General features: G+C 38.1%; 1 protein-coding gene across 1 annotated transcript in view; it reads left to right on the forward strand.

The window, feature by feature from the left end:
* The window catches only part of ACAD11 (acyl-CoA dehydrogenase family member 11), a 61,025-nt gene that overhangs the window by 27,301 nt on the left and 17,817 nt on the right, over nt 1-15,907 (forward strand). The gene's annotated exons all lie outside the window — the stretch shown is intronic.

The following is a 15,907-nucleotide window of genomic DNA, read 5'->3' on the forward strand; positions in this document are numbered from 1 at the left end:
ATCAGATTTCCTTTTTATTTGTGAGTTGCCCAATCAATCACCCTGTTTCAGCACTCTGTTCCAACACTGCTCCAGCACAAATAGCTTGGTCTGGATGCCCCAGCTTTGTAGTGGTCATTTAGTTATGGCTGCTGCCCCTGCTGCCAATTTGAAGAGCTTTTCTCTGACCTTCCCCTTGGTTGTCCAAGACGTCCCTTCTTCTTTCCCATCCCTCCAGGACAGTTCCAGTCCAAAGAACTCCCAATAGCAGTTTGTACAGCTGGATTTTCACGGGGCTCTGTAGAGCCTGTTATTTTTCCAACCAGTCTCGCCACGATGCTTCCACTCAAGATCCTACAATCTCCATATTCTTTTGTGTAAATTTTTTTATTTTTCCTTTCAAATTCATTCTTAGATACACATTCTTATAATTGCTATTTAACATTTGTCAATTCATATTATTTTTCTGTATATTTACATTTTGATATTTTCTTATGTCTCCTCTCCCTAATTTAATCGTGTCGTTTGAGATATTTATTTCATGTTTTGTTCCTTTTTCTTTCTATTTATATCTTTTTTCAAGCCACTCATAAAATCACCCCCATGCCCTGTAGTACACTGATTCCTCTTTGTCCTTTATTCTCAGTGTCAACCTGTTCATTTCTGCACAGTCTAATGTCTTCTTTATTACCTCGCCTTCCAATGGGATTTTGTCTGCTTTCCAATTTTGTGCAAATGCAATTCTAGCTGCTATTATTATTTGTACAATCAAATATGAATCTCCTTTATTATATTTCTTTGGTAGAACACCCAATAAAAATATCTCTGGCTTAAACTCTACAGGTTTATGTGTCATTTTCTCTAACCATGTTTGTATTTTAACCCAATAGCTTTTTACATGCCTACACATCCACCACATATGATAATACGTTCCTGGCAATTGGTATCATTTCCAACATTTATCGGATTTATCCTTTAAAAATTTTCTAATCTTTCAGGTGTTATGTGCCATCTATAAAACATTTTATATAAATTCTCTTTGTATGCTGTCGCCATTGTCAATTTATAATTCCTTTCCCATAGTTGTTACCATTTTTCTAGTTCTATTGTATATCCAAAGTTTTTGCCCATCTTATCATTGTTTCTTTAACCTCTTTTTCTTCTAAATTTATTCTAAGTAGATAACTGTACAATTTTTAATCTTTTTTCATCCATTCCCATGAGTATCCTATCTAATTCTGAATTTTCCATATTAAAACCATACATTTTTCTCATATCTTGTTTGTATTTGCATTTGTTTAAACCATCCTATATTTATCCCTTGTTCTTCTAATTCTTTCTTCTGTTTTAGTTCTCCCTGTGCTGTTAGTATATCTTTGTACCTAATAACCTTTTTCATACTACTAATATTCGGATGTGTCAAAGTTTCCACCATTGAAAGCCATATTGGTACTTCCATATAGTGCTTTTCTTTTACGTTTTCCCATACTGTGTATAAACTATTTCTTACATAGTGTCTCTGAAAATAACCATGTATTCTATTTTTCCCATACCAGAAAAATGTGTGCCAACTCAGTTGCATATCGTGTCCCTCCAAGGATACTAACCTTGCATTTCTTAATAATATCCATTCTTTTATCCATGTTAGAGCTGCTGCTTGATAGTATAATTCCCAATTCGGTATACCAAATCCACCTCTAATCCTTGAATCTTGTAACATTCTTACATTAATTCTTGCTTTCTTTCCTTGCCAAATATAGTTTCCTATTATTTTATTTAGGTTTTTGAAGTACTTTTTTCCCATTTTTATCGGTATTGTTTGAAATAAAAATAATATTCTTGGTAATATATTCATCTTAATTATCGCTATTCTGTAAGCTGTAAGTTTTTCCATTTTTCTATATCAATTTGATTTCTTAGTTTATAATAACTATTTTCCTTAATAGTTATGCATCTTGAAGTCAGCTGTATTCCCAAATATTTCACTTTTTTACTATTTGAATATCTAATTTCTCTATTATTTATCTTTTCTGTTTTTCTGTTATGTTTTTCACTAAAAATTTTGTTTTATCTTCATTAATTTTCACTCCCCCATACTCTTCTATTTGCTCTAGTAGTTTTGGACATGTTTCTATTGGATCTTCAATAATAAATATCAAGTCATCTGCAAGTGCTTGCAATTTATATTCTTCTTTTTAAACTTTCATTCCTTTTATATCTTTATCTTGCCTTATCTTTCTGTTCAAAACTTCTAGTGTCAATATGAATAATAGTGGAGATAGCGGGCACCCTTGCCTAGTTCCTTTTCTAATCGGCACCTTTTCTGTCATATCTCCATTTACCATCACCTAGCCTGTTGTTCTTTATAAATAGTTTTAACCATATTTACGAATCCCTCCCCAAAATCCATCATTTGCAGTTGCATTATCATATGTTGCCAATTTACATTATCAAAAGCTTTCTGTGCATCCAAAAATAACAACGCCATTTGTTTCCCGGGATGTACTTTGTAATATTCTAATGCATTCAATATAATTCACATATTATCTCTAATTTGTCTCTTGGGTAAAAAACCATTTTGATCTGAGTGTATACATTCACTTAACAGTCTTTTGAGTCTTTCTGCCATTATCAATACAAAGATTTTATAATACATGCTTAATAAAGAAATTGGTCTATAGTTCTTTATTTGCTGCAAGTCTGTTTCTTCTTTTGGGATAAGAGTTATATAGGCCTCCGAACAAGAATAAGGTATTTTTGCTTTCAATACAGCTCATTGAATACTTCTAGCTGTGAAGTTTTCAAGAGCTGACCTAATTAATTTACGAGCCTCGAGACAAAGTTAAAAAAAAAACCATTCATTTATTATGACTAATATCTTGGTACAGACTTCTGTGGAGCCGAAACTAACTCCCACTTAATGGTGTCTGAATTTTACCCCTGTATCCCCTCCCCTCTGGCTGAAGTCATCAATCATACTCTCCAACAGGACGTTACGGCAGGATCCTGGACATGTGCATTCACATCCCAGTTACAGAAATATGAGACTTTTACTCTGGCCAAAAGTATGCATGGCATTTCCCCCTCTTTCTCAAGTTGATAGTAGTCATGGAAACGCTTTAAACGTTGACACTAGCATGATGTTGCTTACCACATCTTGTAGTGTTTTGTAAAATTCTGCTGGTAATCCATCTGGGCCTGGTGTTTGCCCTTTCTTTTGGTCTTTTTATTGCTTCTATTACTTTCATCATTGTTATTATCTCTTCTAGTGCCTTTAAAAAATTTTCTGGAATCTTAGGTATTTCCACCATCTCTAGATACTGTTTTAACTTTTCCTCCTCCACTGTGTCTTGCTGCTATAGTACCTTATAATATTTTTCTACTATTTTTTTTCTTTTCTTCCTTTTGATAACAAATATTCCCTTTTTGGTCTGATAATTGATTTATGATTTTTTTTCTATCTCTTTTTTCATCTTGTACGCCAACCTTTGTCCTGGTTTATTTGCGTTTTCAAAGAAATTTTGTCTTGTGGCTTTTACTTTATTTGCCACTTCTTCATTTTCCATTAAATTCAATTTATGTTTTTCTAGGTCCATCAAATTTTTAATTTTAGCATTTTGTGGGTTTCTTTGTAGTTCTATTTCCAGTTTCCTATGGTCCTCTTCTATTTTCTTTCATATTTTTCTGTTTTGTTTGTTTCTTTTTCCTAGATAAGTCATTACCCTAGTACAGTGGTGGGCAACCTTTTTTTTCAACTGAGCCAAATCTCGCCAAAACCACGATTGAAATTTATTTTGAGAGCCACATTTTTAAAACCGAAAATACATAGGATGGTACACTGTTTTTAGTTTCAATAAACTCTGGCATTTGAAGCATGCAAGTCTTAAAGCTGTCAAGTTACAAGATCCTTGCATCCCTAACCCTTTAGGAAAAAAACCCCAGGGGTCTTCAAACCTGACAGCTTTAAGACTTGTGGACATCAACTCCCAAAATTCCTCCTCCAGTCATGTTGGCTCAGGAACTCTGGCATTGAAGCATGCAAGTCTTAAAGCTGTCAAGTTGCAAGACCCTCGCACCCCCAACCCTTTAGAAAAAAAAACCCAGGGTCTTCAAACCTGACAGCTTGAAGACTTGTGGACTTCAACTCCCAGAATTCTGAGAATTGAAGTTCACCAAGGGCATCAATCATATTAGCCCAGGGATCTGCAAAATTGGCTCTTAAGACTGGTGGACTTCAACTCCCAGAATTCTGAGAATTGAAGTCCACCAGTCTTTAAACAGCCAACTTTGCAGACCTCTGTGTTAGCCCAAAGCCTGGCGCTGGGCAGGCCTTGCTCCCCCATTGGTGGAGCCCCAAGAAGCGAGGAGGGAGAAAAAGAGACGGAGGCCAAGGAGCTTCCCCCCCGCCCCCTCCCAGCAAAAATCTAACCGGGGAGCCGGGCGGGCAGTAGCAAATTAGCTGATCATGCACGCGGCGTGATCGGCTAATTTGCTACTGCCCGCCCGGCTCCCCGGTTAGATTTTTGCTGGGAGGGGGCGGGGGGAAAGCTTAGCTTCCGTTTCTTTTTCTGCCTCCTCGCTTCTCGTCCCCACCCGACTTCAGGATCCTCCCTAATCATTGTGGGTCAAAAAGAAAAAAGGGAAAGGGGCGCTTGTTTTGAAGTGCCCGAGAGGAGGGAGGGGAGCGGGCGCCCGGCACACAGAAGAGCCTCATTAAAATGTGTAAAGAGCCACATGTGGCTCGCGAGCCGCGGCTTGCCGACCACTGCCCTAGTATATGCCTTGCTGGTATTCCACACATTCTGTAGGGATGTGTCCTCCTTCTTATTCTCTTTGGGAAAAAATTCAATTCTTTTTCCATATATTGCTGAAATTCTTTTTCATTTGATAGATTTTGATTTAATGTCCATCTCATTTTTTTCTCTGATCTTTCCTGTCATTATTATTGGATTGTGGTCTGCCCGTATACTTGTTTCTATATCAATCTTTTGTATTTTAGCAATTAGATCTATTGTTGTCCAAATCATACCTATTCTTGACCACAACATGTGTCTAAAATGTATATTGTTTTTCTCTCAAGCGTCTTCTTCTCCATACATCTTGTAGATTTAATTCCTCCATCATTGTAAAGAATGTTTTAGGCAGTATTCTTCTTAACTTCTTATTCAACTTTGCAGTTTTATAATCCAACTCATTATTTACTATCACATTAAAATCCCCTAATATACATATTTCTTCATATTCATATTCTATTATCTTTCTGTGGAGTTTCCATAGAATTCTTCTTTTTTTAAAAAAAGAATTTTATTAGTTTTTACAAACATTTATGGGAAGGGGTAAATAGGTATACAAAAAATTTTGACAGCTACATCGTGCAAAAGGTAGAAATCCCCCCAAATCTCACAACTTTTACAGAAAAAAAACCCAAAAAGTAAGAGATAAACATTGGCAGCTTTTTGTTTTACATTGTATCAACCATATATTCAATCATCTCATATGTCACTTCCAACAATTACATTATATCAACAATTGCAATAATGTTTCAAATATACTTACTTTTGTGACCTGAGTCTTTTCAATATTGCTTCCTCCCCACTGTCTTCTGGCAGAGCCATGGCCACCCTCCTTCATATCTTGTGTTCTATCCCCTTTTGTTTTTAAAGGCCTAGATCAGTGCTGGCTAACTTTTTTCCCTCAGGTGCCAAAGCAGGTGTGTGCATGCTGTCACGCGCGTGTGCCCATACCCATAATGCAATGCCCTTCCCATGCACCTCACCCCCTGCACATCCACATGTGACACCCCCGTGCTTCCCTCATCCCATGCGCATGCATGCACAACACACACACTCCGCTCACCCTGTAGATGTGTGCACAACATTTCCCCTCTTTTGGCCTCACATCCCACAACAGCACTGGGGGGAGGGAAAGCCTCCCAACCCAAAACAGTGCTGGGGAGGGGAAAAGGCTCCCTTTGCAAAAGAGCACTGAGAGGGAGGGAAAGCCTCACAACTCAAAACAGTACTGGGGGGTGGGATCTCCAGAGATCTGGGAAGGCACGGGCTGCAGAAAATGAAGAGAATGGTATGTGCGTGCGTCGCCTGCCTGCAGGGTAAACCCAAAAATCACCTGGCTGGCGGGAGACGTGCGTACTGGGTAATGGCTCACCTGCCCGCAGAGAGGGCTCCCAGGGCTAGATCCAAAACTTTGTGTCAAATCGTGTGTGTGTGTGTGTGCAAGTGTGTACTTCCAAACTGTCTAAATCATTTACTTCTAAATTGTCCAGATGTGGTTACCTAATTTAAATTTTAACATCACATTATGAAATATACGACTAGAAAATAAAAATCCTAATTAGATTTAATGCTATTTCAAAGGAATAAAATTGCATTTGAATGTTATTCTGATCTCACCCATCAATCACATTTTAGAGTGCAATCCCAGGATTCGGTGAGAGTTTTCTAATCTCTGCAAAATGACCAGCAGGAAATGTTTTTCTTTCTTCCAAATATTTGTAATCTTAGTGCAGAATTATATATATATTTTATTTTATTTTATTACTAATAACTAACAATAAATTTAATAACTAACCTGTTTCTTATAACAGCAGGAGCTGAAGTTTTGATTCCTGCCTCTGGAATGTTGTTTTTTGTTCTTTGACTTTTGATTTTTTCCCCCTTCCAATTCCATTGTACTTCTCATGCACAAATATCTTTGCACTATTTATTTTCAATAATAATTGTGCTGGAAATCTGCTGCATCTGAGCCAGGAGGTAGTTCAGATTTAAACTGGACAGGCAAATGCTTCTTTCAAAAAAAGAAAAGTTTGGCAAACCGCTAATCCAATTTCAGTCTGTAGAATTGAAGTGGGCAACTTTTACCCACTGAATTTCACAGGAATAATATTGGTGTGAGTCTTGCTCCAGTGGCTAATGGAATTGGAACATAGATGAATGGGGTCCAATGAGAGTCAATCCATCCCCCCCCCCGACAATCCCTCTTTCCTCTTTTGTTCTTAGTTTTTTCTTTCTTTCTCTTTCTTCTTATCTATGCAGCAGTTTATAAGGAAAGGGGTGAATAGCTCTTACTCTTGGTCCAAATTGATAGCTTCCTAAAGTTACATTCAAATCCACATAGGATTAAGCCTGAAATTAGGTACAGATATAAATCTGCAGCTACTAATCCTTGCTGTAGAATGAATCGTTCAATTTGAATGTAGATGTCTGTTTTGTATATTCCCACACTCAACTTGATTGATTGCAAGTTTATGAGCCATGGTGATGCAGTGGTTAAGAGTGCAGTACACCAGACTACTTATTCTGATTACTGACTGCCAGCAGTTTGGCAGATTGAATCTCACCAGGCTCAAGGTAGACTCAGACTCCTTCCGAGATGAGTAAAATGAGGACTCAGATTGTTGGGGGTAATATGCTGACTTTGCAAACCACTTAGAGAGGATTGTAAAGCACTGTGAAACAGTATATAAGTACTATTGTTATTGCTATTATGGCTCAAGAAAGCTGGCTCATGTCTGAATGTACACAATAAATTATTATTCAAATTTATCTTTTTAGCGTATGTTTTGCTTCATCTATATTAATGGCACAATCTAAAACCATTAGAAAAGCTAGACACATTGGTTTGTTTGTAGATCAGGGATGATCAGCTAAATCTTCTGGATGTCAGGCCTGCAGCCAGTTCCTTTTGGGATCTTTGGCCTGCACACTAATATTCTATTCTACTGACTTCCTGTGGTGACGTCATCGTGCTTGGAGACGGGAGCTCTCCTAACCTCTAACTCTAACTTCTTCGTTTGGGCTCATTTTTGAGCGCTGTGGATCCTGAAGTGACCAGCAGATTAAGGGGGAAACTCTGAAGACGTTGGGGTGATAAGGCAAATCCGCCAGCAGGTAGGAGAAATCCACTAAACGGACAAGAATCTATCCTGCCACTTGGTCAGGACCAGAGCGATGGCGACTGCATAAGAAGGAAGCAGAGCGAGAAAAAGAAATTGAAATCGAGACATCTGTTACTATTATTGACAACCCAAAGAAGAGGAGGACAACTCAAAATTGGCAGAGAGGGTGAGCTGGAAAGAAGGAGGCTCTGGGAAGGAGATTTTTCAGATTTTTGCTGAAAAGTTGTGAGAGCAGAATCACTGAGTTGGAATTGACTGCGTAAATAACTTGAACTAAAGTGGCCAGAGGGAGAACGAAAACCCGGCATGGACAACAGGAGTAGGACATAGTAACTGCTGAGAAGACTTGGAAAGCACAGAGAGGATTGTTTAACAGATTGTTTGTTGACTTTTTTTCTTCTTGTTCTTTTGGAACGATTAGAGGGCTGCGTTATCCACCCACCCCTCTATTTTCCTTTGATGCTGGACTTGTTGTATTAACTAATTGACACTAACAGTGATACTGAAGAGAGGGTGACACCTAGTGGATCAAAAATTTGAACCGTGAAATCTGATGCAAGAAAACTTAACAGTGACATAAGCTGATATATATGCATAGAGAGAAACTAAGTACTAGAATTGAATACCTATATAATTGATGCAATTGAGAGACATCTATTTGTTTAAGATAACAGTGTGATATATAACTCTAGGATATATAATAATTAAGGATCAAAAATAGAATGGAATAATACATAGGAATGTTTAGATATTGAAATGTGATATTAAGGAAGATTAATTATTGCTAAATATTGAGATATATAATTATTGATACTATTGATATTGCTGATAAAGTAGAAATAAAGTAGAATTTATATGCAATTGTGGGCAAGGATAAATAGGGGGATAAGAATGGCAACTTCAGTAAAGTTACTAAAAAAAACACACCCAATATGACTTCGGCAACACCCCCCTCCTCAAATCAAAGATCAATTGAGAGTGCATTGTGGCTGGAGAAAGGCGGAACAAAAGGACCAGCACCAACAATGCAGAGTATGCACTTGATGCTCCAGATGATACAAGAGACACTATTGAAAAACCAAGAAGTGACGGCTACAAATCATGAAGAGACAAGGAGGAATCATGAAGAAATGAAAAATTAAATGGGAGAATTGAAAGGAAATATCAAAACCGTGGATGATAAAATTGAAAGGATACAGAATGCCTTAGCAATCAATGAACAGAAAATCCAGAACATCGAAACAAAAATAGAACAAACAGATCAGAAGATGGCAAAAATGGAGCTAGAATATAGACAAGTTAATAAAGAATTAGAGTTATCAATAATTTGACTTGAAAATGAAAGAGCTGCATTCTATTTAAGATTCCAAAACATACCGGAAGATAAGGAGGAAGACCTGAAAGGAAAAATGATTGGAATCTTCACTGAAATTCTACAGAGAAAAAAACAAGAGTTGATAGGGGATATCGATGAAGCTTACATTGTGCATACTAATTATGCCAGAAGACATAGGCTCCCGAGAGAAGTGCACGTAAGATTTGCCAAAAAAAAACAACTAGAGATGAAATATACAAAAAAACCAGAGAAGGGACGATTACATACCAGGGAAAAGAGTTGATCATGCTTAAACAGATTCCACGGAGAATTTGTGAACGACATAGACAATACCAACTTTTAACAAATCAGTTAAATAAAAACAAAATAATGTACAGATGGGTACTGGAATCTTGGTAAGGAAAAAGGTATAAGATAGAGAATATAGAAGAAGCGCAGGAATTCTATGAGAAGTATTGTACATGGGAAGAACAAGGAAGTAAAGAGGACCTAGAAAGTAGAAGTCAAGAAGAAGAAACATCAGAAGACAAGGAAAGAAACAGGAAAGAAGAACAGAGGCAAGAAATAGAGAGAGCAGAAAAGGAGGGTGCGAGAGGGAAAAGTCAGATACAAATCAGAAGCAACAAAAAACACCTCATCTAAAGATGGACCAGGAAATAACAATTATTTCAATAAATTTGAATGGACTGAATGCACCAAAAAAAAGAGTGCAGATGTTTAATAAACTTAAGAAACTGAAGGTAGATATAATATGTATACAGGAAGTGCACATTAAAAGGGAACACAAGAACTTACTGGAAAACAAAAAAACTAGGAAAATTATATACAGCACTAGCAGATTAAAAAAGGAGGGATAGCAACCTATATAAAAGAAAAAATAAACTCCAAAGAAGTCTACTCTGATGAAGAAGGCAGGATGCTAATGATTGAATTAGAGACAACAGAAACACCGATATTATTAATAGTCATATATGCACCAAATCAGAAACAAGAGGAATTCTATAGGAAATTACACAACAAAATAAACGAATTAGAATATGAAAATATTTGCTTAATTGTGGATTATAATGCAATAGTGGATTAAAAAATGGATTATGAAAGCAAAAAGAAAAATAAAACAAAAAAAATACGCTACCCAAATCCTTTTTTGAGGTGGTAGTGGAATATAAATTACATGATATTTGGAGAGAAGGGCACAAAACAAGAAAGCAATATACCTTTTATTCGATCCCCCACCAGTCCCTATCAAGAATTGACATGGCTTGGATTTCATCTGTCTATGCAATCAAGTAGACGAAATTGAAATATAAGCAAATGAGTGGGCAGATCATAATCCAATAAAATTAAGATGGAAAGGTCAAAGAAGAAGAAAAAGATGGATGATGAATTCAAATATTGTAAATGAAATAGAATACACTCAAATGCTGGAGAAAGAATTAAAATTATTTTTTAGAACAAATAAAAAAGAACACACCTCAATTCAAAATCTCTGGGACACTATGAAAGCATACACAAGAGGCCTTACGATTGCCTACATGGCGAGAAAAACTAGAAAACAAAAAGAGCAACAAGAATGTATGCAAAATGAACTTATGGAAGCCGAAGATAAACTACAGAAAGACTCAAAGAATAAAATTAAAAAAGAAAGAAGAGAGATGATAAAACATAAGATCATCTCTTAATAACTCAAAAGGAATTAGCACAGAAAATTAAAGCGGCCAGACAAAATTACTTTGAAGAAGCCAACAAACCTGGACTATGGCTGGCATACAAACTGAAGAATGAAAGAGATGCTTGGGGCCAAAAGGGAGGGACCACTAAAATATAAAGATGAAGAAATCACCATTCTTAAGCAAATTCCAAAAAAGATAAGAGAAAGAAGGAGGAAGTATTCCTCCTTATCAAAGAAATTATACAATAAAGCAGTTTGGTTTAGATGGTTATTGCCAGAGGGAATGTTGATCTTTTGGGAGGGAAATAGAATTAGAATTAATACAGTGCAAGAGGCTGAAGCCTTCATTAAGAACATTTCTCTCTTCTAGAGGACGAACACAGGGAAGGTAGTGAAAAGGGTAGCAAGGTACAAGATATGAAGGGGGGGCTGTGGCTCCACCTGGGGACAGGGAGGAAGGAGCAATATCAAAAAGGCTCAGGTCACAAAAATAAAGGTATTGAAATATTTGTAATTGTTGATATACTAGAAAGTGACAAAGGAAAAATGATTGAACACATAGTTGATACAACATAGAATAAGATTCTGTTTTTTGCTTATCTTTTATACGTTGTTTTTAATATTGTAAAAATTGTGAGATTTGGAGGGATTTCTATCACTAGCGTGGGAGCTGCCAAAATTTTCTATGCACCCCTTTACCTTTTCCCATAAATGTTTAAAAACCAATAAAATTCTTTTTAAAAAATGAATGAAAGAGAAAAAAAAGGATGATATATCAATTAAAAGATGATGAGGGAAGAATTCAATACAAAGCGGAAGAAAAGAAGCGTATTATTCATAAATACTTCACAAAACTATACGCACAAGATAGTATGGAGGAAAACAAAATTAAACATTATTTAAACACAGAAAAGATGACACCAATCTCAAAAGAGCAAAGGGAAGTGATAAATAGGCCAATAATGTTAGCCAAAGTGGAATTAGTCTTGAAAAACCAGAAAAATAATAAAACCCCAGGACCAGATGGAATACCGGTGTAGCTATACAAATATAATATAATATTGGAAGAGCTAGGAGTGGAAATATTTAATGAAGTTTTAGGACAAGCCAAGATACCTGAATCATGGACAGAAGCAATAATATCGCTAATCCCAAAAGAAAAAACCAGCCTACAAGAAATTCAAAACTACAGGCCAATTTCATTACTAAACTCTGATTATAAAATATTTACAGCAATTATGGTAGGAGGAATTAAACAGGTTTTAAATGAACGAATACACCCGGACCAAAATGGATGTTTACCTCACAGACACATTAAAAATAATACGAGAATCATCCTAGATATAATAGAGTATTACGAGGCGCACCCAGAAAAAATGGTACTGGTTTTCCTTGATGCACAAAAAGCATTTGACAACGTAATCTGGAAATTTATAATAACACTATTGGATGAGATGAAATTTGGAGAAAAATTTATAAAAATGATAGAAGGATTTTATAACAATCAGACAGCCAAAGTTCTGATGAATGGAGAATTAACAGAGAAGATTGAAATAAAAAAGGAGTCAGACAGGTATGTCCCCTCCCTCCTTTGCTGTTTATATTAACTTTGAAAAATTTATTAAATGAAATTCGGAAAGACCAGGGAATAAAAGGTTTAAGACTCAAAAATGAAGAATATAAGGCCCAAGCTATGCCGATTACTTAGTATTTGTTCTAGAGGACACATTAGAATCCAGCCTGAAATTAATTGAAAAATTAGAAGAATATGGCGAAGTGGCAGGACTAAAGATCAATAAAGACAAAACAAAAATGATAACCAAGAACATGACAAAAAAGCAAGAAGAGGAACTGGAAGTAGCAACCACAATGCAAATAACTAAGAAAGTGAAATACTTGGGGATCTGGGTGTCGGAAAATGTTCCACAATTAAAGACGATAATTATAATAAATTAGTGATACAAATAAAGAAAGATTTAGAAAATTGGAAAAATATTCAACTATCACTCATGGGACGTATAGCGACAATTAAAATGAATATTTTACCAAGAATCTTATTCCTGTTGCAAGCCGCACCTATTAATCTGGTTAAAAAATTCTTTCAGGAATTAAACAAAATAACCGCTAAGTTTTTTTGGCAGGGATGAAAAGCGAGGATTAAACTAAAGTTAATGCAAGACTGCAAGGAGAGGGGAGGTTTAGCATTACCAAATTGGGATCTTTACGAATCAGCAGTAACAATAACATGGGTGAAGGATTGGATAGAGCTAGCAGCTCTGGTGGGATATTGACCTGATTTACAGGATCAACTCAGCATATGCTAGAACAATCATGCAGCCTGTGAATCAAGCACCACCGGGGTGGGCTTCCTTTCCAGATCATAGATAGGAGAGATACCAGTAGCTGCCTACTTGGCCACCAACATGGGGAAATCAATCCAGCCAGTAGAAAGGGGCTTGGGCCACACCTCCCCCTAGCCAACTACTGATGTTTGGGCTACAGCTTGTGAATCAAGCACCACCGGGATGGGCTTTCTTCCCAGATCATGGATGAGAGAATTGCCAGTGGGCACCTGCCTTCCCTCAGCAGATGGCACCATGTCAGATAACTGGGCAGGGGTCAACCCAGGGATTGACACCCCCCCCCCCAATTCCAGGCCCACCTGTAATGCCCCAACAGGCTCTTACCCCACTTTCCAACAGAGAAATAATCTCGACAGTAGCAGAAGGGATGAAAGAGGGGGAAGCTGCAGGATGGATAGTGGAGCATCGTGATGAGGCGACTCCTCAGTTTAGAGATGCAACCAGGTTCCTTCCCTTGGGGGAGGGCAATACAATGCCACCGTTGCTGTCAACCTGGCCACAGAGCATCAGAGTGCCTGGCTCCAGCCCCAATCTCACAAACGTGCACACCAACCACCAGTGCAGTAAAAAGAAGGCCCTGGAAGCCACCGGAAAAGAGTCATCTGGGTCAACAACCTCAGAAAGCTGATCCCCAACCTAAGGTGATGAAAAGTCCAACAAATGGAGAAACCTTGGAGGAAGAGAATAGTGTAGACAACCTGATGGTGAGTGCACCTGTTCGTCCCTTTGCCATCCAAGCCAAGCTCCAAGTACCCAAAACAGGGATGGAAGGGGAAGTTGAAGCAGTCATGGACACTGGCTGTACCCGATGCTTAATCAGCATGTTGATTGTAAAGCAACCAGGCATATGCACAAAACCTCTAGCCCATCCCATTTGGTTTGAGCAGGTAGATGGAACGCTAATTGGGGGAACCCTGGCCACGCTAATGACCAAACTAGTAAAGTTACAAATAGGCCACCACTCTGAGCTCCTCAAATTGGTTGTGGCTCCAAAGATGCCAGCATTAATTATCTTGGGGCTTGCATGGCTGGACAAGTAGATGCCTACGATAAAGTGGGAAGACGGTGTTAGGAAATTGATTATCAGATTTTGGCCGCTACCACCTGTGGAGCCAAAGTGCCACCCAGGGACGATTGAACCCAAGAGCCCAGAACCTGCAGCACCTGCAGCAGACACAAAACCCCCAGGGATCCAACAAGTACCAAAAGACTATTGGGACTTGGTGGAGGCATTCAGTGAGGAAGATTGCAACTATCTTCCCCCTCACTGGTCCACAGATTGCGCATTAGATTTCAAACCTGGGGCTACACTACCAAAGCTGATAATTTACTCCATGACTTCCAAGGAGATGGTTGAATTGAGGAAGTACATCGACACTAATTTGAAGCAGGGCTTTATTGAACCAATGGTCAAAAGTAGCGGCCCCAGTGCTCTTCAGAGAAAAGAAAGATGGCGGTGTTCATCTCTGTATTGATCTGCGAGCATTGAACGCAGTATGCATGAAGAACACCTATCCTCTCCCACTCATGAAAGATGTTGAACCACTTGACTAAAGGCAAGGTGTTCACCAAGCTGGACTTGAGAGAGACATATTACCGCATATGAATTAGAGAGGGAGATGAATGGAAGACCACTTTTAACTGCCTCCTTGGCAGCTTTCAATTCAAAGTCATGCTATTTGGGTTACAAGGAGCACCCACAGTCTTCATGTAGTACATAAATGAGGTACTACATGAGCACCTGTACCTTGGAGTGCTCGTTTATCTCGATGACATCTTGATCTTCTCTGAAACCCTGGAAGAACATATGAAGTGGGTACAGCAAGTCCTGGAAAAATGTCTAGCCACCAACCTATATGCAAAGTTGTTGAAGTGTGAGTTCCACAAAATCTCCCTAGATTACCTGGGTTATCGCATCTCCAGCAAGGGGATAGAAATGGATCCAGGAAAAGTAAAAGCTGTGTTAGACTGGAAACCTCCAAGTACTCGCAGACAACTACAGAACTTTTTTGGATTTGCAAATTTCTACAGGCAGTTCATTCCAGCTTTCATAGAAATTGCACTCCCATTGACTGAACTATTAAAAACTGGGCCTTCCGAGTTGACCTGAAGTTCTCCAGTTGGACAGACATGGGGTGTATGTGAGCTCTGAAGAGTCTCACATGAACCATTTTTGGATCAGAACCCTCCCTGGGGGGGAAGAAGGGGCAGCATCTCATCAGACCCAGAGGGGGTCTGAATTGGAGCTAGGGTGGCAGCATAGCAATACGGCTGCATAAGAGCTGGCTCCAGGCCAAAGCAGCTGAATAGGAGCGTGTAGAGGCGAGATGAAAACCTGGTAAGATCTATTAACCCACAGTTATAAATCTGAATTTGAAAAGGGGAAAGAATCTTGAGAGCATAAATAATATTGATGGACAGATCAGGATGTTTGCGAAAAGAAAGAAGGGGAAAATGGAAGGTTGAATCACTAGCCCCAAAGAGAGCCATTTGTTGAAATAATTTGGACAGAAAGGAGAAAGAAGAGAAGTGACAAACCCACTTAAACACAAACTCTAAATTTGGTTTTCGACTTGAAAAGATTGCATTTTTAAAGGAGTCTAGGAGCATGAAGATTTGCTTCGTTTGAGTGTCTTTTAACT

The sequence above is a fragment of the Natrix helvetica genome (assembly GCF_964273705.1).
Source record: "Natrix helvetica genome assembly, chromosome: Z".
NCBI lineage: Eukaryota > Metazoa > Chordata > Lepidosauria > Squamata > Natricidae > Natrix > Natrix helvetica.